This window comes from Pezoporus occidentalis, unplaced genomic scaffold, assembly GCF_034315485.1.
Source record: "Pezoporus occidentalis ecotype Australia unplaced genomic scaffold, CSIRO_AGI_Poc_V1 ctg44, whole genome shotgun sequence".
Taxonomy (NCBI): Eukaryota; Metazoa; Chordata; class Aves; order Psittaciformes; family Psittacidae; genus Pezoporus; species Pezoporus occidentalis.
Genome location: NW_026915769.1, coordinates 1,487,338 through 1,513,456, shown reverse-complemented (window position 1 = coordinate 1,513,456; position 26,119 = coordinate 1,487,338). Strand labels below are relative to the sequence as shown.

The following is a 26,119-nucleotide window of genomic DNA, read 5'->3' as shown; positions in this document are numbered from 1 at the left end:
GTTTCCGACCACGTATACACCTATCTACCCGTACGCAGCGGCTGCCCTCTCGGCAGGCCGGTCGGTCGGGGCGGGCAAGCTGCCGGGCAGGCGGGGGTTGGCCGCCGCTGCTGCTGCTGCTGCTGCTGCTGCTGCTGCTGCTGCTGCAGCCCCGCCGGCGGGCGCAGTGGCCGGAGCCCCTTCGTAAGGTGCTCACGCAGTAACCCCCTCAGGCGCACCCGGCGCTAACGGCCGCCGCCAGCCGCTGGGGAGCTCGAGGCGGGGGCGCACGCACTCCCGCGCTGCCTCCGCCGCCCCCTGCAGCCCTCGCCTAGGAAGCGGCGCTAATTGGCAGCCGCGGAGAGCCAACGGGCGGCGGCGGGGCGGGAGCTTGCGCTTCGCTCTCGGCTGGGGTCCGCCAATCGGACGGGTGGCGGAGGCGGGCGGCAGTCGGTGCGGCGGAGAGCGGAGCGCTGGGGCTCGGCTTGCGTTCCTCCGCGCTCTCTCGCCGCCTCGTTGGCCACCTCCTTCCCTCTCCTCTGCTGCTGCCGGGCACAGGAGACCGGCAGATCCCGGCACTTCAGGTGAGGGCGGCGCCGTCGGCCTGGGCCCTACCCTTAAAGGAGAAGCTTGAGGCGGAGGCTGGGGTTTAGGTCCCAGTCAGAGGCTTTGGCGGGGGAGCGCGGAATGGCGGGCGGGGTCCCACCGGCGGGCGCGGGGAAGGGGGTTCGCCACGGGGCTCACCCCTGGCGCCTGGGCCCGCGCTGCCCGTGGCGGGGTCAGGCCGCGTGGGGCGGGTGCCGTACTGGGAAGGCCCTGTTGGGTGCTGGCGGGGGCTCGGCGGTAATAGTGCTGAGGCGCAGCGGGAGCGGGCGGACGGACGGGTGAATGTGTGCGCCCCGCGGTGGTGTCGGGGCTTCTTGCCGCCCGGGCGCGGGGAAGGTGAAGGTCTCCTTGCACGGCGGCCGGCGGGGAAGGGCAGGGCTGGGGCTCGGCAGGATGACGACACGGGCTATGGGGAGGCTTGGTTCCTGTTGGGGGGAAGAGCGCTGCTCGCTGTTCAGTGACCCACTCGCTGGTGGTGGCGGCGGCGGCTTTGGTTGTGGGGCGGGACGGGACAGAGGCCTAAAATTGAGCGGTTGGGTTTTTCTTCCCGGTTTTGAAATCCCGGCGTCCGGGATGATGGTAAGTAACGATGCTAGTTTGATGGGAGGAGGTGTTTGTATGGGGGAGAGAGAGATTTTAAGCAGCTAACAGCCTCCCGAGAACCAGTAATGATCTAGGTAAGTCAGGCTTGTTGATTTTGCCATTGCTGCCTTCTCTCTTAACTTTCCCTTTTTTGGCTCACGGAAAGAATCTCCTCATCTCCCACAGTAACGTCTGTGTGACAGATAGACAGAAGTTTCTTTATGTGCATCGAGGCTACCTTGCTCGAGAAAGACTGGGTATCTACAGTGTCTGCCCAGCTTGCTGCATCCATCTTTCCCAGCTGCCCAACTGTCTCGGGTTGGAGTGACTCAGAAGCTGATAGGTTCGGTCTTCTGAGCTTTCGTCCCTGTGCCCTAGCAGTGAAGGAAGCCAGAAAGGTGCGAGTGCCATATGCTGTCCTTTGTAAACTGAACGTTTGAAAATGAAACATAATCTTGCAGTTTTAAATGCTCGGTTTTCTTGGTAGTTGTTTTTGATCAAAACCACAGATTAGTTAGGATAACAAGTACACCACCGCTCACGTTTCCTTTACCTATTTCGGTAAGTTTGATCATTTGTATGTGACGCAGACCAGGGTAAAAACGGAGCCTTTGGATGTGCTAGACACTTCTGTTTTCTTCTGTTGCAGTGTGACCTTACAACAGACTGCTTGAAAGGTTGGCCATAAGACTGTTTTCTCTTGCTGTGAGGGGGGGGAGGGATTTTTTTCCCTTCTGCTAATTTGGATTTAAATTCAGTTTGTTTAGCCTTCTCCAAAGACAAAACCTCCTATTTGAAAGGGTGAAAACCATTAACAGTGCATTATTATAATAGTCATAGCAAAGACTGTGTTATGTAAGTGACTGAGTTTTCATTCTGTTTTCAGTGCAATCAAAGGATCATTCTTACATGTCTGTGATAAGACCAGTAGAGAAATACTGCTTCATTGCTTTATTAGGCAGGGGGAAGACTTATATTCTGGCTTTAAGATGAGAGGCAACCGAAACAGTTTGCATTACTGGGCAGGGGGAAGACTTATATTCCAAATTTAAGGTGAGAGGCAACTGAAACAGTTTGCCAACTGTATTTTGGATGAGCAAAACTTCTTAATTGTGTTTTTGACTATTAAGTTTGTTAGCACCAAAGGCTAATGTGCTTGCTCTTTCTCTGTACCTTCCTGAAATCACATTTTGTCAAACTTGCAATTCGCCTTCAAAGATAATAGGGTTACATTCTGCCAATTATGACTGAATCAGCTTAAGCAGTAGTGGGTATTAGCGCATGGGGCATGTCTAATTGGCACAATGCCAGCCTCATTTTAGAGATCTCTGATCATACTCTACCACAGGTTAGGCACGGTAAGCAGGAGAGGAGTGCAGGTGCTACGTTGACCTCTGTAGTGTTAACCTTGGCATGGCTGTTCACTGTTCAATGGCTCCAGACTCCCCTTGGTGCATAGTTTACAGTTCTAGAGTTGGTTTCTTTGGCTCAGGGTCTAATAAACATTTAAAACTGCCCTGGGGGTTAAACTGCATACCACACATCAAGCAACAATATCAGTGTTAACAGGAAGACACATAGCACAATTGTAGTTAGAGATTAAACAGTTTATTAGTGTTTGATAGGCAAAACTGCTTTGGGATTATTTTTTTACTGATTTTTTTGTTTGTTTCTTTTCTCTCCCTTTGAAGAGGGTGCTCTGCAAGTGGTTGCAGTAGGTAATACCAAGCTGACAAATTAGACGGCAGTTACGATTGCTGGGCTTGATGTTAGCTGTATACATCTTAAGTGGATGGTCTTAAGTATTCTTTAACATTTCTTTAACTGCCGTAGGTTTATGAGAGATTTTCTGTATTCCACAAGTCATCTCTGTAACAAAAACTTGATTTTACTTTATAGTGTGTATTTACTTGTATTTTTCTAATTTTTCTGTTTTATTCCTTTAGCATTTGCAATATCATTACAGTAGCATGGCTTTCTGACTGTGTGGTGGTATTGTGTGCATCTGTGAATGTTTGTAGGTCATAATGTCAGAAAATGCCTAGATGTAGTTCTAATGGGTAAATGTCTGGTTTCTTTTGCTCTACCAGGGTACTTGAATGTTGGTCTCAAAATCAGGATTGTGGACTTGTTGCTTTTACCAGGTGACATGTTTGGATGATTTAGTGGTAGGCACGGGAAGTTTTGTTCTCGTTCTCTGTGCATCCAGCATATGGCTACCTTTTCCTTCTCTGGAGCTGAGTGAACTACTGGGTTAAAGATGTCCTTATGTCAATTCTGTGCTTCCCTGATTATGGTTAAAATGAGCCTAAAAGTTACTGTGACTTGAACTGGTAGCCTGCAGGACAAAAAATGTTTATGTTTGTCACAGGAATGGCAAAGGATAAAATGCTTAGCAGGGCTGCTAGTCAGAAATTGTCTGTGCTTCTGTGAATCTGTGGGAGTAAAACAAATTAGCTAAAACTTCTGAGTTGGTATATGGTTTTCTCAATATGGGAGTAGCAGGTCCTGGAAAGAGTTGCATCTTCGCATACAATAAGCCAGGAGGATTGTAGGTGCAGACTGAAGGTTTTTTTTTAATAGATCTGTTTAAACATGCATGTAAGCTAATGCACTGGAGTAATGTTTTGTTGGTTCTTAGGATCTCTGCTTTATAAAAGAAATTTTAAAGTCTAATGACTTGAGACTGGGACCTGGAAGGAAGTCTGTAATGCTTGAAGACTAGCCTGTGAGATGAACAACTTTTTTGTAACATGGGATTTAATTCAAATTCTGTCTTAATCCATAAAACTTCAAGAAGTGTTGTTCCTTTCAACTAAACCTCGTTACTGTTTTTTGGCTTGTCTTAATGTAATGATGAATTGTTCTCAGGGCATTAAAAGGAAGAAAGCGGGAAATAAGAATGATGTAACTGTACTGAGGTAAGCTGAGCTAAGTATTCAAGAGTCTGTGGTTGAATAAAATGGTGTACCTAATATGAATGTTACTTGGCTATTTGGCTCACTGAGGATGGAATGAATAATCTGAAGTTGATAGTAAGAAAGCTGTTGTATCCTGGGTTGGTTCACAGTCTGTAATCATAGTTGAGTTTGTCACAAGACTTGAATGTCATTCCTTTGTATGCTATCCTGCAAGGTACCTTGCTTGGGGGAAGGGAAACAGCCAAAATTTCTTTTAATGGTGTTGGTCTAGAATCTGGTTTAATGCGTGCTGTGAGTGATTCTGCTGAAGCCACTGTGAACAGTTACGCATTGGTAGAGCCCTGTGAATCTTGGTGGACAGGATGTGTCAATATTTGAGGAGGTTCCCAGCCCTAACTGGTAAATAGGGATAGAGCAAGTATGGGTATTGTAGTGCTGCACTGTAATGAGCTTTGAAGCAAAACCAAAAAAAAGTACCTGAAGGCTTTAAGTGATGAGATCTGGTTCAACATTTTAGAATATGCAAATGTTTGAAAACTCTTCTGGCTTATGCAACGCATTGTAAATATTTTGACAGTGTTGGAAACCTGTATCTCACATTGTTTGGTTTTGGGTCAGTGCATGTTATTAACACTTTTTGCTTGTGTAGGTCTCTGCTTTAAGGTAAGAGTTGATTCCAAGGCATCCACAAACCTAAAATTTTAAACAAGCTTCTTTGCCTTTTATCATGTACTCTAGACCAGTGAATAGCGAACCAGAGTACAGTGTAACAGCAAAAATGAAGAACAGCATGTCAAATCATGTTGTTAAACATCTGTTTCAAACAGTTTTATGAAGCCAAAAAAGGCAGTATTTTATGTAATCTTTTCTCATAAGTGTATAGATGTGACATAGAGATGCCCTGAGAATGGGTGCCATGCAAATTTTAAGTGGCACTGTGACTCGGGAGTTCACAAGTATCTATTTTAAATATCTTCTTATGCCTGTTGTGATTTATATATCACAGAATCGTAATGCACTTGCAAGCTCTTAGCTTTTGATTATGAGGTAGGGGGTTGTTTACTAATATTAAAACTGGATGATGGTGGTATTCTGTAATCTTCACTGTGAAGTGTCATTTTTCAGAAGTGTGATCTTTCTTTCTGTCTTCTTATTATTGTGGCTTTGTATATGAGTACCACAAATAGGACTCATAAATCTGATTTCTGTGTACGATAATATGTTAATCTCCCTCATATATCAGCCTGATGCGCTGCCAGCTGGTGATTGCAATAACAAAAGGTGTGTATTGACTGAGCTCTGAGAGGACCAGCAGAGTTCTTGTATGTGGCATCTCTGACTGCTTTCTGAGCATAGCCAGGGGTTCTCGGTTCCAACACCAGCTTGCATGGAACCTTACCTAGCACTGTAATGGTAGATGAACCTTAAAGTAAGAAGTCTGTTTGTTCTCAGTAGCAGATACATACTTCACTATGCAGGCATACTTCACTGTTCTTTTAAGCTTATGTATTATTTTTTTTAATTAATTTCTGACTTAATAGGTCAAGTAAAAGGTGCAGGGTGAGTATGCTTAATGTGCTCTTCTTAAAAGGGGTAATGTGAAGTACAGATTTCAATAAATGATCTGCCATGAGTCACAGGACTAACGGAGCATCTTTTTAGCTTAACTTACACCTCTGATCCTCTCTATTAAAGAAGCTTTCCTTGGCAGATTGGCAGTTATCTGGATTACTGCAGCGTGGAATAGTGCTGGTTGCTTGTCAGGAGAAATGATAAATCTATGACAAACAGATGTGTATATATGTGTGTGTATGTGTGTGTGTATATATATTATATATATGACATATATATATATCTGTCATTTACCTGAAATAATACAGCCAGTCTAATATCCAGTCAACATACAATTGTGCTTATCTTGAACAGCGTGGTTAATCTCTAGGGCAAACTTAACTGAAGGTAGTTTTCCCAAGTTCTTGCTGTGTTTAGGTGGTGGTTCCCTTCCAAAATGTGAGGTCTGTTTTAAGTGTGAGAACTGAAACTGGGTAACCGTTTCCTTTCAACAACTTATCTTTAATTTTTGTGTTAGTGGAGAGCTTCATATAGAGAACGTTGTCAATCTTGTCATTTGTAAAGTGAGATATAAATTGACTGGCTAGTTGTTCCTCTTTTTGGCAATTAAATTTCTTGGAAACTCTTATGCCCACAGCTGAGAGTATTGCCATGTCATTGATTAGTTCTACTGTTACGGTAGGCCACTGCCAACAAGTGTGCATGGCACAGCCACGCGCTCTCCTCCCTGTGGGATGGGGAGAGAATTGTAAGAGAAAAAGTGAAAAAACTTGTGGGTTGAGACAAAGACAGTTTAAGTAAAGCAGAGCTGGTTCATTTGAAAGCAGGAACAACAAGCACACATGGCTTAACCAATACATAGTGCCACTTCCCAAAGCAAACTTTCATGCTGTCTTGAGGAAGAGAGTCCTAGGTGGAAACAAGTGGATTAGGGAAACAAGCTGCAGAGTGTTACTGTATCATTGATGGCTTGTGGTGGTTGACCCTGGCTGGATGCTAGATGCCCACCAAAGCTGCCCTGTTGCTCTCCCGTCCTCAACTGGACAGGGGAGAGAAAACATAATGAAAGGCTTATGGGTTGAGATAAGGGCAGGGAAAGATCATATATCAGTTACTGTCAAAGGCGAAACAGACTTGGCTTGGGGAAATTAATTTATTGCCAATCAAATCACCATAGGGTGATGAAATGTTGAAAGATCTTCCACCCACTCCTCTCATCTTCCCAGGCTCAACCTCACTTTCAATTTTTCTTTATCTTCTCTCCCTGGGCAGTGCAAGGGACAGAGAATGGGGGCTGCAGTAGTCTCTGCTGCTCCTTCCTCCTCACAGTCTTGCCCTGCTCCAGCATGGGGTCCCTTCCCCAGGAGACAGTCCACCATCAACTTCTGCAGTGTGAGTCCTCCCCTACAGGCTATAGCTCTTCACATACTGCTCCAGCATGGGTCCCTCACAGGGTTGCAAGTCTTGCAAGCAAATGTGCTCCAGCATGGGCTCCTCAGAAGCACGTTTTGGGGATGGCTTTAGCAAATAGGTACTTTTTAATCTGTAGATAACGCATTAATGTTCTATAGACATCTAAAGAGGTGATATTTAATATAAACAGTTTTTAAACTGCTGCTGCTCTTAATGTTGAAGTAGTTTGGTTATTCAGTTGCTAATAGTACACAGTACCAAGGCAGAAGAATGATTAATAGATTTTAATCCAGAAAGTAACTATTTGTAATGAACTCACCTTATCAGAAAAGGACAAGCCATGGGACTTCTGTGAATGAATCCCTGTTGGAATTTGATGTAGCCACAAAGAAAACTTCCCATTTGTAAAGAATGGGTGTAGGGTCCACCACCACAGCCCTGGTAGCTAGCTTTTGTTATATTTATTACCATGAACTTCCCCTATTTTCCATTTCAGGTATAGCTAGTTCTGTAGCCACAGTGTTTTGATTTTGGTTGGGTTTTTTGTTGTTGTTTTTTTTTTTTCCTTCTAATGTGGCTTTGGGGACAGCTGTTAAAAAATCTTGTGTGATTCCCTGTGATTTTTGCATGGCGAAGTAGTATTATCAGATTCACAAATCTGAGTCTTCTCAGTTGAAACCAGAAATGGTCAGAGTCAACTTGGTTCTGGTATCTTTTATGTAGGTAGTCACTTCTTTTAGGTCTGAATCCATTTTTTTTTTTTTTTTTTTAGTTATGGTGTACGGAGTTCCTTTGTGTTGAATTCAACATGCTCTTTGAGTTAGGACATTGTCACCTGCAGCGTTTGTTAAGCGCCATGCCAATTTTAGTATTGCAAAAGTGAAACGTGGAACATACGTCGGTGAGACCAAAGGGCCCCACAGTAATGCGGCATTCTCCTTCACACATCAGCTTGCTGCAGAAGGAGCTGACTGTGTTATTTAGTGTGCTCTGGTGATCTCCAGTAGATATCAGTTAGTTCCCGTGGGGTTCATGAGCTATTGAAACATATTCTAGAATATCTGGAATGTTAGTATTCATTAAAGTTGTTAATAATTCAAACAACTAATGAATATTATGCAGGAGTGTCACCACTTCTTTCTTGACAACTTAATCCTCTCTACCTACTTATTATAACCACTTACATGCTGTTCAGCCATGCGACTTGTACAGTGAAGTTTCAGTGATATTAAATGGGCTTGATTTATGTTCCCAGATGCAAACATCTTATCTCTTGTGTGCATACCACTTGCACATAAACAATGAAAATATATTTTTGCTTGACTTTCAGGGTCTCAGATTTTGTGTTGTATGTATACTTGCTTATTCCTTTTGTTGGCATAACATCTTGTGATTTGTTGAAATAGCTCAGAAGCTTTTTGCCATTTCTACTCACAGTGATGAAGCTTCAAAACCAGTACGGTCTGTGTTGCTCCTAAAACTGGAAGTCAGGTTGTTTGTTTCTCTGATGCCCTGCTATTTGTTCTTGCTACGTGCTGTGTTGGCTCTCTTTATGTGGCTGTGCTGCAACCAGAGTTGGTTCCCTGGTCCAGCTAGAAGCTTCTTATTTTTTGGCAGAGTAATTTTCGGCTGGATAAAGCTTAGCACCTGGCTTCCTGAATATAGTCAAAGGCATAGGTCAGGAGGAGTGACTGAGCATGTGGGAGAAGACCAGATCAACCTTTGTTGGCAGAACAAGTCTGTACCGTAATAAAGTGATCAGGCAAGGTACTGAGATGAGCAGTACAGTGAATAATTTCTGTAAATTTAGGCCGTAAAGTGAATGTTGGATATAAGTAAGTCTTTGTATAAGTGCTTTTATAATCCCATGTATGCCAAAAATGGTCAGACGTAATAAAATAAGGAAGATGCAGTATGTATAAATGGAACAGTGTTGCTCATCCTACCAACAGAAGCTGTGCTACATGAGCTGCTGAAATACAGCTGAGAAAGATTTAATGCTTATTGCCTAGACTTACTATCATTAAGCTGTTAAGGGTATTGAAGATGTGATTAAACTTATGTTTCTCAATTTTTACCGATTTTAAATGCATGGCTGAGTGAGTAATAAGTATCAAATTATCTTAAGTTAATATATTTAAAGGTAAATGTGCTGCTTTTTTGAATTGAAATACTTCTCAAAGTTGAACAGGTTCCAAGTAGAAAGGGGCTAAAAGTCTTTGCTTTTTGGCTTCTAGAATCCTCATGTGTAAGTAACTTTTATTTGTACTTCTAACGTGTAGTGCTGATATATATTCTTGTGTAATGAAATAATGTATTTATAAAAAAAAGTGAATGCTAAATATTTTTTAAAATTCCTAGCAGAAGGCTTAATCTGTTAACACTTTATTGTTCAACCAGGTTTTGAAGAACTAGCTTTGAATTCCAGCTCAATATTTAATTTCCAGAATGAACTCAATCTTGTGGAAATAATCAAGTGGAACTGCTTACGTAACTTATTGTAACCTTTTGTTTTTTTGTGATTTTTATTTAGTTGGCTTTCTTATTCTGCAAAAAATAATTGAACAGAATTAGTTGGATCTTCCTGTTACTTTTGTTCTGTGATAGTGCCCAGTCTGCTGCCTTGGCTATTCTCAGCAAAGCACTGTTCCACCTGATGTTTGTTTGTTTTTTTTTTGAAGGAGGTGCATAGGTACATGAATTAACTAGCAGAGAACATCTTCCCAAGGAAGCAGACTGAGCAGTATTGCAGAACACTTTGTGCTTTGCTTTGCTTTTTTTAAATTGTTTTCTGCACTAGGAAAGGTGAAAGGTCATTCACTGGATATCATGAATATCTTGTCTGTGCATTGAGGTAGGACCAAATCTGTTATTTATGTTCCTAAACACAAATTTAGGGAGATGAAAGGTCAACCTGTACAGTTTTAAGGTGAAACCATAAAGTAGGGTGAACCCTAAAATTGATTTGAAATTAGATTTGGTCTTAAAGTTGGTTTGAATTTGGTTAAGTAATCCGTTGTCCATATTAGCAGCTGCTTCTGCTTTGGCTTGTAGTATCCCTGTATCAGAGAACAATATGTGGGTCTTGTCTGTATCTAATTATTTTTAGCACTTGGTTTAGATCAGGCTGTTGCATCGTTTCTGGTAGAATATAAATTCTGTGGGTATCGTGAGTGAAATCTGTGCTGTGCAATTTTAATCATTGTACATCAGTAACAAGCAGTTCAGCGACTGATACGTGCAAATAGATATCATGCATTAATTCTGCATTTGTTTTAGGTTATGCAAGACAATGTATAGCTTATTTGCTTTAGATTTTTATCAGTCTAATAAAATAGTCTCACTTTCTCAAAACATACATTGGCTTAGGTTTTTCACTAGCCCTGTAGAGAAACTAGAGGTGCAATTGGAGATCTGATATTTCTGCCTGTTTTCCCTCCTCTCCTTTCTTGCATCAGAGGCTAGATGGGAAGCACATGTGCTTCTACATGTTACTAGGTATAGCAGAAACACTTTGTTTAATTAAGGACAAACTGTGCTAAATTTAGTGCATAACGCTTACCAGTGTATTGCTGAACAAAATTACTAGTTTTACAGTAATAATTTTAGCAGCCTTTATGCTGTTTCCAGGATATCTTACTGCATAGCAAGGAAATACAGAGAGAGTTTAACAGATTTGATGTCTTCAAGTACATCAAAATGTATTTTCATTGTGCACATTTAATGCATTTTTTTTGCATATGCAGTGTCTATTTCTCATTTCATACATATGGATAAAATACTACATTTTTTTGAATGAATACTGCTGTCCCAGTATCGTATCTTTTGAGGTTGTTGTGAATTATGTTAGTAGTTCAGCTGTGAAGTTTATAAAGTTTCTATGAGATGTCTCATTTTCAGGGATGTGTTGGTGTCTGATTTGGCTAGTGTATTACATTTTGAATTCAATTTATTAGATAGGAAAAATAATCTGAAAAGCTGTTGTACGAATTGGCTCTTTAAAGTTGAAGGTCTTATAAACATGCTTTTATAAGTATGTGCGTTGAATTTGTGAATGAAAAAAGGTCACATGAATCAATTTTTATTGCAGCAAACACAGAACAAAGTCCTGTAATCTCATTTCAGAAAAATAAAAGGCTTTTATAAAAATCTTGTGAAACACTTTATAATGCAATGGTAATTGATTTGGGCAGTGTTTAGCCCCGCAAATGGGAAGAAATAAGCAATGTAAAACTTGCGGCTATTGTTCAATTGCTTTGTCACTGTTGTGAGTACTATTAAGGCTATATTCTTTATCTACCAATAGTCTAAAATTTCTGAACAGGGAGCACTAGCTCATACCCGTTGAGGGTTAGTTGCTGCCTGTCCTATTTATTTATGTAATAAGTAAGAGGATGCTTGTGCCTGAATTTGTTTCTCCAGGAATCTCTGCAGTGTTCTTTAAAGCATGGGTCTGTTTTCCAGAATGAATTAAATTTGAGCTACTTTCTCTAGTTATGCAGCTGTGTTGGGTCATGAGAATTATTTGGATATGCAAAGAATAGCATATTGCACCTAGTCATTTACATCGGAGTCAGCGTGCAAGTTTTAAATTTGGAGTACTGCAAAAAATCTCAATCTGGCTATAGTATCTGCCCTAAAAGAGGAAGGAATGCAAGTCGTGTCTTCCATCTAACTTTTCCATTACCCAATTTCAAGTGCTTAACTGCTCTGCATAGCTGTGAATACTGAAAGGGATGTGGGAAATCTTAACTATGTAAGCTTAAAAAGACATTTTTAAATCTTGTTTTGGAGTTGGCCAACTTTCTTTAGCAAAGTTTTTCTCTTTTAAGGAGGGCGGAAAGAAAAATTACCATCTTGGGTGAAAGACACGTACAAGTAGGGATTTGGCGTACCTAGTCAAATGCATAAAATGAAAATGAAACAACGTAAATTTTTGTCTGAAGCTAGCCTACTGAAACTTAGATATTGAGGCAAGTGAGAAGTTACCTACTTGAAAATCTGCTTTATTTGTTATTGAATTTCTTCTGATTTTGTCTAGAATTTAACACTTGATATATAATTACGGTGTTAAGCTAAATGAATTCAGATGGTAACTTACATCCAGATCCTGAAATTGTTGAATAAATTATTGGAATATTACTATTGAAATAGACGGCAGTAAAAGATGAGTAGAGTTTTTCAGAATTTGAATAGGGTTTCAGTGCCTTTATAGGCAAAAGTGCTGGATTTCTACCTTTCTACCTATTTTACTTATATTGGTGCTAGCCTCTGTTGATTTACACCTTTCCCAGAGACTAGAAATGGACAGTGGTGTTGCATTTTGTGTCTGTCAGTTGGTATCATGTAGAGTTAGTAAAACTAATTTCAGTGTTAGTTTTGCTAGGATTTAGTCAAAACTGTGAGTCAGCACTAAATCCATTTGAATGGCCTTCTTTGCACTAGTTTTAGGTTGAAAAGGCTATCTTTAGTAACTTCTTTATTTGATTAGTACAGTAGGGTTATATACAAACAAGCAGGGAGAACTTAGAAAACCCCCTTTTCTGGTATCACATAACACTACTTCTGTTGCAATTGAAAATTGTTCCTGTTAGTGCCAGGCATTGTTATTCGGAGCCTGAGAATGAAGAGCAACAGAAGATTTTTGTGTTAACTACTGCAGCTTCTTTTACAGAAGGCCTTCGAAGCTGAACCACCAGTGGATGCGGTATTGTAACAAAATACTAGCTAGGCTCAGACTGGTTTGATGTCATTAGAATTCTTTAATTTGTTTAAAAATGAGAATAAACATGTAAACATTTCTGAAAGAATAGCTGCCTTTGTTTGAAAGGAGTTTTAGATGCCAGTGGTAGAAATCCAAAACTGAAATATTTGGGGTTTAGAGCTTTATCTTTTTTTGGAATGCAGTTGGGAATCAATCATTATGGACTCTCTTCTCATTCTTGTGATTTGCATTGAGAATTGTAATATTGGATTGCCTATGATTAAGCACAAGATCAGATAATTGAGTATCCAATAATTGTGTGAGAATAATATGAAATAACAATGCAAATACTGAGAGGGGTAATAAAAAGAACAAACCTCATGCCAATGGATGTTACAATGAAAGTATATTCATATGGTAAGAAGCAGTTCTACCAAGACATAACAAGCTCAGGACAAAAACTGTTTTGCTGAATACGTGTTTACCAAATGAATGTTCTTTAAAAGTGTTAGTTTCTTGTTTATTTGCAATTTACATTATACAAAATGGCCTATAAAGGAAAACCTGTATCATTACATGAATTGGGTATAGTTTACATTTTCTGTGTTGTACCAGAGAAATGTTATGTTACTGTGACATTTTTCTTCAAGTAGTAAAATTCATAGTTAAGGGATTAGTTAATGGCTTTGGCTGCAAGGTTCAACTGTGTAGCATTCTACTTTAGCATAAAAAGAAAAGAAAGATGGACTACAATTGTGTGTGTACGCAGGAGGTAAACAAATGAAATGTAACTGGCTGTGAGAACCGTGCTGTTGTGACTGATTTAGTTCTTGTCTTTTGGAAGCTGAATGTTTGAAGATGTCTTGTGAATTGATAGATGATTGTAGAGTTCCCATCACAAGATTTTTCAAGATGCAACTGGAAGGGTGCTAGACAATCTCATCTAGGCTCCATTTGCCAGGAAAGGCTGGATTTTGTTTTTGGTTTTTTTTTTTTGAGGTTCTTTCTAACCTGGGCTGTTATGTCATTTTTGTGACCATTATAAATTGACAAATACTGAGCTGAAATATTTCTTATGGGAATTGATTACTGTAGCGAAGTGTGGCTGTTGAACCCTCTTTGAAGACCTATTTGACATATTGAGTAGTCCAGCCTCATCAATTTGGTTGTGTTTTCAGGATCCCTCTGACCCTTACTATAATCCTCATCTTGTGCCAATCTACTAAATTATTGTAGTGACTTCCCATTCAAATGTAGCATTAAAAATGTGTATATACCTTACCTTGATTTTCTGGGAAGCTGAAAGGAAGAGGATGTCTTTCCTGTTTAAAAACAGTGTCTGGTAGACTGTCCTCTGTCATGGTTAAGTGGCTCACTGATTGTCTGAGTCAAATGGAGCAAGGTGTTTCCAGTGTTTAAGTGGGCAGGCACCAGTCCATGGAGGGATCAATAAACATTAGCCACCTTTCTCTCAAATTGTTGTTTTCTGTTGAAATTATAGGCTTTTTAAGGTAGTGTGACAAATGCAAACTAGGTAATAAAACATTCTCTTCCTATGAAATGACTGAATATTTCATAGAATCACAGAATGGTTTGGGTTGGAAGTAACCTTAAAAGGTCATCTAGTTCCAACCCCCTGCCACAGGCAGGGACACCTTCAACTAGACCGGGTTGCTCAAAGCCACATCCAACCCGGCTTTTGAACACTGCCTGGAATGGGACATCTACCATTTCTCAGGTCAACCTGTTCCAGTGCCTCACCATGCTCATAATGAAGAATTTCTTCCTAGTACCTTTTTATTTAATTTATTTAACTTCTTCGTAGCAGTTACAAGGGGAAAAGGTAGGCAATTTGTTTTAAGATGTTAGAATTGGACATAATTTAATTTTCAGTTTCATAAATTGCAAGGTACAGAATAATTGCATATTGTCTAAGGAATCAACTTAAAGTTATTAATCTCAAACATGCTATATAGCACATTATTAATGCTGGGTTTTTAGATGTGGTAAAATACAATTAAGTATAATACCTGTTTTTTTTGGGGGCTCTGATGCATCAGATATGCAGATATTTTGCCTCAGTGAAGCTATCTTTCAGATATGGGCTGTGTACAGGTTCTTTCATTATAAACTGAATTTCAAGTTAAACAAGTATTAGTATTCAGGCTTCTGCTGGGAGGGCAGCCTTCTTTTTGCAAAAGGAAAGAAACTTTGCTACGGGAGCACATGTGTGGACTTTTCAGGTTGTTGTACCAGAAGTTAATAATGCTCAATGACAAGAAAAACTTTACAGCTAGACTCACCATCCGCTTTTTAGTGTTCTTTTTCTTTGAAGTATGCATACATCTGAAACACTTTTCTATTTTGAAATAACCTTAGTAAGTCAAAATATACATCCGCCAAAGTATTTTTTAAAAAGACATTTGAAATTACTTGGTTCTTTTGAGTGCTTTGTACCCTTAAGCTATAGGAGTCAGGACAGTTGATTGCTTTTTAAGACAACAGTGGTCTGAAACTTGGCTTGGCTGCGTCAAGGTGGCTCTTAGGTATTGAGCTGCCTCTCTTAAAAAGAAATATTACTGGGTTCATAGCTGTAATTACTGGAGGGATTCTTTTAGCAAGTTAGAGAAACTTCTGGCCTTCCCAAGAAAGCTTGCAATGAATGACTGAGGAGTTATCATGAGTACTGTTTATTACTAGAGCTGACATTAGCTTTCTGGGTCTAGTTGGGCTTTTGTCAACCTAAAGCCTCTTGGATTTGGTATGCTTTGCTATTTGGGCAGATCACAGTTTGCTCTGATTTATGCGAGGGACTACAGGGAGAATGTCTGCCTCTCCAGTAAAGCTGTTGTGTTTTGAAGTCATGAAAATAAAAAAATGGTACTCAGAAATAAGAAATGAAGATGTTTTGAAAGATTTTCTAGATGCAAGCTTACTTTCTCTAATGGTGCTTCTATCAGATGATTACATTAAGGCTTTAAGCCTTCAGACCCAGAAATGGAAAATGCCTGTATTTGTTTCACAGGTGCTCTCAGCTGGAGAGTTCTTGACTTGACCTGTGACACTACAGAGTATGATTATGAAAAAGGTCATTATATGTTACTTGTAAATATTACATTTTGCATATAAACTTGCCACACTTTCTTCGTTGTCTTGTCTAACCTTTTTTTGCAGTATCTTTAAGTCCTATATACCTCTTTCATTCTTCCCACTACCATATGGTAACGATAGTAAAATGTGAAATTTATTATTCATTGAGTAAGCACATAGCTTGCTTTTCTTATTCTTGGGGAATATTTGGTCAAATAGAAATCTTATTTTTAGTGATACCTTTAAGGCATTTCTGCTTAATTGAAGCTTTCAACTTGCAGATGTTTCAGCTGTTGAACCATTCAGTGTTTTTCTTTTTTGGTTCCTTTGCTGCTCAACCTCTTAATTGACGAGCCATATGGAGATACAGCTTTGTAAACGTAACCATATGTAGACAGGTGACTCATTTCAGTAACCACAAACTATTCTAGAACTCTAGCTGAGATATTAGAGTGCCCAGTGACACGGAGCCCTGCCTTTGTTGTGTCATGGTGCAGTTCTGTCTGAATGCCATTGTCCCCCTGCCCAGTCCCAAAGCTTTGAAATAAACATGGTGATACCATCCCAGCTGTCGGCTCAACTACAGTGCATTCAAATCTTGGAAGACAAATGTGGTGTGTAATCTGTTCAGACATTCAAGCTGAATTCATAAGCGCAAGAACACTAGCTAGTTAGTAAAATCTTGAGTTGAAGGTGGACCCTGGTGGCACCTTTTATACGACTGCTGGAAATTCCCAATGTGTTAAGCGTAGATTTAGGCTAATGGCACAAAAACTCTGTAGTACTGAGGAGAATAATTTTCCGTTCCTGGCTGGTTTTCTCTATGTGTGTGCATATAAGTGATATGGTTTATGCATGAAGTACATTTTGGAGGTTTCACTTAGCCATTCTTTCTGTGTATGTGCAAGTTTGATATTTTAATTCCAGAATGATTTTATTGCATGATACTAACCTTTTCTGTTTTGACTGCTTCATGTTACGATGCATCATGCAAAAATAGCAATTGAATTCTATTTTAATTGAAGATGGGACGTTGCAGTTGAATGTAGTGACTCCAGACTTTCTGGAGTCTAATGTTACGCAGTTTTTCAGTTTGATTACAACGTGTAGACTGATTTGCAGTAGATGAAATAGCTTAAGAAATTTGATCTCTTTATTCTGACGCTACTGGTGCCTTCTTTTCTCAGCTGCTACGATTATTAGGATACCACTGCTTTGTGAGTGTAGAGCTTACTGAGATGAATTTTGATTAAGTTAATGCATGAAGCAAAAAAGGTGTATAATTCTACATTTAGTAGCAGTTGATTCTGGTTTTAAGAATCATTGTGGAACCATTTAAAATGCTGAAACTACTCAGGAGCATGTTTGACAGAAAAAGTAATTTGTGTATTATGTGCTTTTAGTGACTGGGCTTCAATACTTTGATCTGCTTTGGATCTAGACTGTATATATTTTAAAAAGTAGTCTTGTATGTTTGAATTTTTGACACTAGGGTTTTTCAGACTCTAATCTTGAGAGAGCACTAAAATCTGTTTTGAAATTGTTGCTGAGATGCAGGTCAAAGGCTGTTGTTTAATGCTCCATAGTCAGTGATGGCACAGCCTTATTAAATGAAAAAACACATCGGTAATTGCAAGTGCAAGAGCTGGTAGCTACTGGGGCCTCTTGTCCCAGTTTCCTTGAACTTCAGTCCGATTAGGTTGTAGAGTAGATGGCTGACCTACTTGTACTTCAGTCAAGCATTACTTGAAAACAGCATAAAAAACTTTCCTTTTCTTGAAAAGCGGGAGAAGGGTAGAAAAGACCAGTCAGGATTTCTGAGGGTAGTTGACCAAATTAAGCATTCACTTCACATTATCGCATTTAAGGATTCTACATTTGAGTGATTTTTTTGTGTTTGAGAGCTGTATAAGGTCAAATAATGTATATCCTGATCTCTGACAATCATGAGGAAGACTGGCCACTCTGTTGTGTGTGGGGGGTTTTAGGGTGTGTTGTTGGTTTGGTTTGTTTTTTTTTTAAACCTTTAATAAGATTAGTGAAGTCTTTGGTTCTCAAGATAAACTTCCACATTCTTTTTTGCCACACTCGATCTCACATGAGCTTTTTAAAGCAGTGCCTTGTTTTGCACACTGAAGACTTTATAGATTTTCAGTTGTGTTAGGGTTAAAATATGTTTAACTGTACTGCATGTGGTTTTTAAAACACAAACCCACCCCACACACACAGAAGGAACTTCTAGCTTAGCTTGTCAAATTATGTATACAAGGAAGGCCACAAAATGAGGTCAGTGACCTTAATACTTAAGTGATACTTCCAGCTAGCTTAGACCAATGAGTTTAGTACATGAGAAGGAGTCAGTTTGTTATTTATTAAAATAAATTTTAGGGAATATTTAATTCTGATGGGTCAGCAGCCCCTCGTGTGTAGATTACTGAGTGGTAAGTAAAGGTCTTGTTGCAGTAATTGACATTTCAGGACCAGAAAATTAAATTGCCTAGAGACATGAGGACTCCTGGCTAAAGTTTACCTCAGATTCACTGAGCTGAAAATCTGTTTAGACAGAATTCAAGAGTTTCTTTTTTCAGTGGCCATGTTAATGAAACTAAGTATTAAGCAACCTTCTCCTCCACCTTAAGACAAGCAAACCATTTAAATGCTCCTAACTGTTCTTTAGAAGCTGGATTCAGTTTGCTTTAAAATCTGAATTAATCTTACTTAATCTGAAATATAAAATACTGTCACATGGTCTTTTGTACTGTTACAGTATAGCATTGATTTTGAAGCACTTGAACAGATATTCTCTTGTTCCTAAAAGAATAATTGGTTGTCTAACTTACAGGAAAGAAGGATAGTTGAAGCTAAGTGTGCCTGCTGTTGTTTTCTGTCTACATTTATGAATTGCATTCTGCAGAGGTGTATAAATTCTGTATCAGTTGCAGAAGTGACATTGCTGATGTGTAAGGCTTACGTGACAGTGATAACAGACAAAAATTTTGCTTTAAATTGTACGGGTATCTTCATTAGCAGTTTTTACATTGGTAGTGTTTTCTCCAAATACTCAAACTATCCTTGGATGTATTTTGAGAATTGAGCAATGTTGCATGATGATTTGCCCTGCTTTTTGTCAGCAGAGGAAGGAGAGTGAGGGGATAATGGCTGCAGAAAGAATTGGTAGTAATCGAAACTACTGTTTAGAGCTGTTTTCACAGCTCTGAACTAAGCCAACAATTATTTCATTTCCGCTTTAGTAAGGGTCCTAGGGTATAGTTCTGTACTAGCTTAGGTTGGTCCCTTGAACAAAAGCTATACTAGCAAAATGTTTCTGGTGATAATGTTATTTCTTTTACTGTGCATGTGTTGAGTAGCTATCCTAGAAAGCTGGCAGTTTTGACTAGTAGAGAATCTATTCAGCTGTAGAGATATCTATGTGAAGTGTGATGCTTTGGCACTGTGTTAAGTTAAGTATAATGTGAGCACATTGTGGTCTGAGAAACTTGAGTTATTTTACTAGGTCTTGTAGTCTTTATCGTCTTCAGTAATGTCATCTGCAACTATATAGGAAAATCTAGTTTTGTTTGTGCCTTTTACTTTATCCATTGTAACGAAACTATCTCTCCCCATTTTGTTTTTTTTTCTTTTCATTTCAAAAAAGTGACAGAAAAATTAACTTTACACTTGAAAACGCACAGGTTTGCCTGGGTCCACCTGTGCAACTAGCTTCCCTTGCCCCAATCAGGCTTACTAGTTTCTGCCAAGCATAATCATCTGTATCTCTCTAATGATAATACAAGGTAACACATGCTGACATTGTTCGTACATATATTACAGTATGTGATAGTCCTTTAGTCTTTGGAAACAAATATCTGTTTGAGACAGTCCCAGGGGTAGGTTTAGCTCAGATGAGGTTTCTAACCTGCTTCTTCCTCGAAGTAAAGAACAGTAGCTCCCCAGTACAACCTTCAGATTCAGGAAGACTGTCTTGTTTCACCATAATTTAAGGGTTTAGATGTGCTTCTGTTCAGTGCACCTCAGTATTTCATTACTTAACATCACAGCCCCATATTTCCTGAGATGGAAAATTACAGCTTTTGACTATGAGACACCGGAGCACCACAGCTGTTTCCTAAGTGACGCATCTGCAAAATGTGCCTACATGTTTCACTGAGGTATTTAAAAACAGTGTTCTTCATCGAACCAGCTGCATGACTAAAAATACCTTCCCTTAATATGGGTACCTGTGGTCTTTCCTAAAGATTATAGTAAAACTGAATATTTGACTTTACAGCTATATGGAACCATTAGAAATGTGTGTGACTGAAAACCTTGTGTTGGTTTGAGTGCTGCAGTGGGTGTGGGGGGTAATAAATGACCTTAGCTAGAGCTACAAGGTTTTCATCAGCCCACAGGAAATGAAGAAGTATGCTCTGATGAGAGAATTCTGTTTGTGGAAACTGAGGTTAGGCAAAGCTGTGCAGGTACTGCAGCTATCCACGCAGTTAGGTTGCTGAACGCTGTATTTAGAAAAAATGCAGGTGAATTAAGGCATGTCTTTTAGGGTAAGTATTTTGCAAGCATTATATTGAATGACTTGCCAGAGAACTCTTATAGTTGCTTTTTTTTTTCCTACCAAAAATTTACTATACCATGTGATAGATGATAAGAGAGTTTTTTGTTTTGGCCAGGTGAATGTGGAATTTTGCGATATTTGAATTTAAGACTGTTTGATCATGTTTGAAATTATGGTTCTGGGCTCCTGCAGTCTGCTGTTTAAACACGCATCTTTTTTTCTAGAATGGTTATTGTATTACTTTTTATTTATGTACTTTTGTGGGATTTTCTATTTTCTGTTTTCAAGTACACCAGCGTTCATGTTGTATGGTACTTCTGTGGACACAGAAGTACCATGGCACTTCTTGAGAAAGTTTTGATGTCTGAGGCAGTGCTTCTTCTAACATTCTATTTTGCTTCTTAATTACATGCCATTTTAGAACGGTTGTATACATGTCAGCTTTCTATGCAGCTGCTCTGTCAGTGCAGCTGTAAATGCTGTTCTGTGTTTTCTCTGCTGGAGAATACATCACTACTACTCCTCTGCACAACACTTGCTAACTAAATGCTTACTACTGAGTATAATTTGCAAATTGAAGGCATGTGGTCTTGTGTCCCCTTCCTGCTTCTTTGAAACAAACCTAAAGGCATATTTATTTAGGGAGAATGCCAGAATATTGTGATTAGTTTCCTTTTAGGAGGCTTTGACTTGTGAATTAGTGGATGATGTCATGAACACTATGAAACTGAACATTAGTAAATTATATTGAAGTTTTTCCCGCACTTTAACATTTTAATTGCTGAAATAGAAATAATGGAAACCTCTGATTTTTTTATTTTTTTTTTTTAAACTTGAAAGATGAAAGATGCTATTTTAATTGTTTAATTTTTAGTCGTTCAGGTGGGATTTTTGTTTGCTTTGGCAAAATCTACTTGAAGCCAATTTTGGTATGCCTTTTTTTCTACAGTGAAGAAAATGTTAATGTGAATTTTTCCTTGATTAGGAAAACCTAAAGCTCTGAAAGAAACAAGTCTTAAAGATTAATTAGAGAGCAACCACTTAATGTTATGCTAGACAGCACAATGTGTAGGCCTTACAGCTCTACCATACAGCCCTTTCCTGGATTTCAAATTCAAACAGCATGTCTTCAGAATGGGAAATTTCTTTATACAAAATGAAAAGCGCCAACCCAACACAAACCAGTGTTGCAGGTTTAAAACATAAAACACAAGTGTGTTGTGACCAGTCTACTCTGAAATTTTTCTCTTATGCCTCTGCTTTCCTGTGCATCTCAACAGGAACAGGAGAATTCTTATGGTTAGATTTTGTACCTAATGTCAATGAAGAATACTATTCAAATCTACTTTGTCTTGCATTTTTCCTTATTGCCCAAAGAATCTGCAGGTAGTACTCAGTACTCAACAGGACAGCACACCTCCGAAGGTTGTTTCAAAAACTAAATATTGATTGAAACCAGGATCAGTCTGTTTGCAAAACAATGTAATAGTCTTATTCATTATAACATGATCTTGTGACAGGCTTTTTTCAAATTGAGTTTATTTTGGGTTTTGGTGTTTTGTGGTGTTTTTTTTTATCCTGATTACAGTCCTTTAATTTTAAAATCCATTATTTTACAATGTTTCCTTTATGTTTCTAAGAACAGTTAATATAGAAACCAGTCTGAAAAATTTGGAGGGAGAATTTGGGGAACAGTTATCTTCCTTCAGTGGCTACAGATTAATATACAAGAGTTTGTGGTAAGATACGTATTCTGCAACATACAGAAGTGAAGACATAAGGGTTATGGTTTGGACCTTTTCATGTGACTTAGGAACTACTTTCTTTTCTTGTATCAAGGTCACCCTGACTTCAGCTTCAGATGTGTTGCTAAATTTGCCTTTTTCTTGTACAGGAGAATACCGAAAGTAGTGCTGCTAAGAACGATTTCAGTAGGGAGAATTAATTTGCCAGGAAGTGCTGTTGATTCAGGAAACACACTATACAGAGTTGTATCTTGTCAAAGCTGCTCTAAATTGAAGATAGTAATTTTTAGAGCATAGTGTCCTGGGTTCAGCAGTAGCAGTCATGTTTCTCCTTCTTGGTAGCTGGTGCAGTGCTGTGTTTTGACTTTCGGCCTGGGAACAGAGCTGATAGCGATGTTTTGGTTTGGCCAAGGACTTTGTGAGCCTCATGCTCTGCCAGGGAGGAGGGGAAGCCAGGAGGAAGCAGAGACAGGACACCTGACCAAAACTGACCAAAGAGGTATTCCATACCACAGCACGTCATGCCCAGGATGTAACTGGGAGTTAGCCGGGAGGGCTGGGGGACTGCGGGGTTGGGGGAGGTATCGGTCGGTGCTTGGTTGGGGCTGGGGGGGCAAGTTATCGGTCAGCTGGTGGTGAGGTGTTGTATTCTCTTCCTTTGTTATTTCCTTTATCATTGTTATTATTGGTGGTAGCAGTAGTGATCTGTGTTATACCTTAGTTACTGAACTGTTCTTATCTCAACCTGTGGAAGTTGTATTCTTTTCGATTCTCCTCTCCGTCCCTCCGGGAGTAGGGGGAGGGAAAGAAGAGGGGGGAGTGAGTGAACGAGTTACCTGACTCGGTTTAAACCATGACACATAGTATACGAACAGATGAGGTGTTTTTATCCTCCAGTTGGGTAAAATGAAATAGCTGATCCTTAGGCTCCAGCTAATTTCTGTAGTGAGTTCAGATTTCTCTTAATTTTAAGATTCTTTTTTTTTTTTAAAGTAATGTTAATGTAAGAGTTTAAAAACCTATGTGGAATACCTTAACCTAAAAAACAAGTACTAAATAAGGGTTAATTTGAATTCTTTATGAAACAAATTATGTTGTCTAATATATAATAATTTAACAATTCCTTTTATACTGTGTATGCATCACATACACTACTGAGGGAAATTATAAAAGAAAATTAAGCTTTTTGGCTGCTGATGCGCTAGATAAATTTGCTCAGAACCCCTAATGGCTGTCTTGCAGGTTAATTTAAATGCATGTCATAGCTTGGCACTGGTGTTTGTTTTTTTAAGCAGAAAATTAAAGCTGGCCTCTACACTTTTGAAATGGTATTGCTGCTATCCCTTGAGAACATAAGGGTGTGTTTTTAAAAAGGTACACTTCAATTGCTTTTTTAGCAGACATGGTTTAATTCTTAACTATGGTGGTCTTCTGCTCTCTTTCTGTATGTAAATACTGATACTACTGAGGTTTTTTAAAAATGGTTGAAACTGGAGTTCCTTTGTGTGAGAAGAATCACCTAAGCGTTATTTCAGAATTCAAATGTTAGGCAAGATCATCAAAGTTTATCTTAAATGAATATCTGAAGCTTTTGTAAGTGCTGGGAATATGGTATATTTCATAAAACCTTTATTTTGGATTATATATTCTTCTCGTACTTCTGACAGAATTTGTGGCAGCTATGCACACACGATCATTTAACTTGTTTACGTTTCCTTTCTTAAAACAGGATGATATTCAAAAATATTACAGGCTCCATTTTTGAAAAGTAGAAAATGGATGAAACCTACTTAACCTATCCGTAATTTAAAATTTATAATGAAAGGTGAAAATGCTCCCATGTTAGAAAAAAGGTTAATACACCTCATTTCTGTCTTCATCTTGAGTTGAAGGTCCTGTTTTGGCCTTCTGCATAGGCCTAACAATGATACAGAAGGAAGTACCTTGCAGTGTATTAAGTAATTTGAAATCTTATTCACTACTTGAGGACACAGTAAGTATCATATTTTATTCAGACAGTATCTTGTATTTTAAATGATCTCTGTCTCCCAAAATATGAAAGCAAGTGCACAGTTTTTAGTAAAGAATACATACAAAAGCATGTCCTTGTTAAAACACTCAAAGTAATAACATTTTTTCCTTTTAATGACACTTAAATTCATGGAGATATTCTTTAGCAACAAGCATGACTTCAGTACTAGGGTGGAAAGGCAAAAGATGACTCATTGTCTCTGTGTAGTACTCCATGTAATCTCTGCAGGCATTTTTCTGTCATTTGTATGATGCTTAATAATCCATAACTTGAAGTTCATTGGTTGTTACAGACAAGAGGGGATACAGGGGGGGAAAAAGCCCTAAACAGTACTTCAGAAATTCTGGCATGCTAAAATTTTGACTTAATGAAATTTAAGTTTTATTATTTGTAAATGCTTGTACTGTTGAGTCAGTAGTTTGATATATCTCCTGCAGTACCTAGTCACCTGTGGAACTAAATTTGCAAAGCTGAGGATTTGCTCAGTGGTACTTCAGCTGGAGTTGAAAATAGTGCGCACTTCTGTCACTGAAATAATAATTTTAAGGGCTCTGAACTTAATCTTCAAAGTCTGCATTTTTGTTGACATGAATCATAATTCCTCAGACTTCTTTGCAATTGATTTTTTCCTTAGACATTTAAGGCACAGGAAAAATCGTATCAGAACATGTTCATGGGAATCAACTTCCAAGTTTAACCAGTTAACATTGTGCAGTGATGGTCATTAAAAAAAAAAAACAATCCTCACAAACTATTTAATCAAGAAAGCTTGATTTCACCAGAAGCATGCTGTCCTCATGTCGAAGCCAGGTGACTCCCCCCCTACCCCACTCCCATCATTGTCTCTCTTGCCCTGGTGGCTCATATGCTCCTCCCCTCCCTCCCTCCCTCCCAGTTCCTATCAGCTTCTGGCTGCTGCTTGTTCTTTTTCCTGCAGCCTCCAGGTCACAGAAGTGCAAGGAATCTCTAGTTATCTTACAGTTATGAATCACTTGTACGACCTAGTAGCTTATTACTATTTAATGTCATTTTCTGTTGTTTGGTAACTGAAAAATGCCCAGGTGGCAACATACTCGAGTATTCAAACTAGCAAACATAAGAATAAATATTGCTGCAGTTCTCAGAGGAGTGTGCCTAATAGGAAATAAGCTTAGACAGTTTGTAACAGCATGTATTTCCTAGATTCCTTCCTTTTAGTGCTCAGGATATAGGGTTCAACAAATGGGTTGCTGTCAGCTTCTTTCAGAAAGTCCTTTGGCACATGTTAACTTTAACATCCAGGCTGAATGCCTGGTGATTCAATTTCCTTTTATGGACTTTTTCTGGTACTTGTTGTTGTAATTGTTTTCTTGGAGGAGGCTAAGGGATTTTCTTAAATCTCTAAAAAAAGGTGCTATTCTCCATATTTTATAGATTGAAGAATAAGAATTAGGCCAAAGTAATTGGTTTGAGACTCTGTCTTTGAAAGTCTAAGGTCTGACTTCTATTAATAACATGCACTAATGTCTACTGATTGCAATTAGAAGAGTTCACAGCACTGAGTAGTGGTGAATAATCATGGTTTGATGCATTTGTTCCATGCACATAAGGGCTAGAATTATTTGGTGGCATGTGAATGTGTAAACCAAAGTGACCTTTTTTCCTGTAGTTATTTGTTCTATTAATTTATGGACTTTTCAGTGTCAACAGCTGTGATTCTTAACAGGTTTTGGTACGTGATTTTATAATATTGCTAAAGAAGTTGTGTCACTTAATTTGCTCTATGCAAAGGGTAAACAAATTGCAACCATGAAGAAACTGGGAACTCTTATAGAGCACGTTCTTTGGATAGAATAGATAAGGAAACTGTGTCAAATTGCTTTATATAAACGGGGAATACAAGGTACAGCATATTCATGGTAGCTA

General features: G+C 39.0%; 1 protein-coding gene across 4 annotated transcripts in view; it reads left to right on the top strand.

Annotated features, from left to right (window-relative positions):
* The first annotated feature begins 395 nt into the window (after nucleotides 1-395).
* PACSIN2 (protein kinase C and casein kinase substrate in neurons 2) overlaps nucleotides 396-26,119 on the top strand; it is a 56,483-nt gene continuing 30,759 nt past the window's right edge. The window contains exon 1 of one of the 4 annotated variants that reach the window (XM_062634856.1): nucleotides 396-563. The gene's annotated coding sequence lies outside the window, so the exon portion shown is untranslated. Of the gene's footprint in view, nucleotides 564-1,140; nucleotides 1,165-26,119 lie in introns of those variants that run through there. The other 3 variants (XM_062634854.1, XM_062634857.1, XM_062634855.1) reach the window with 3 other exon arrangements.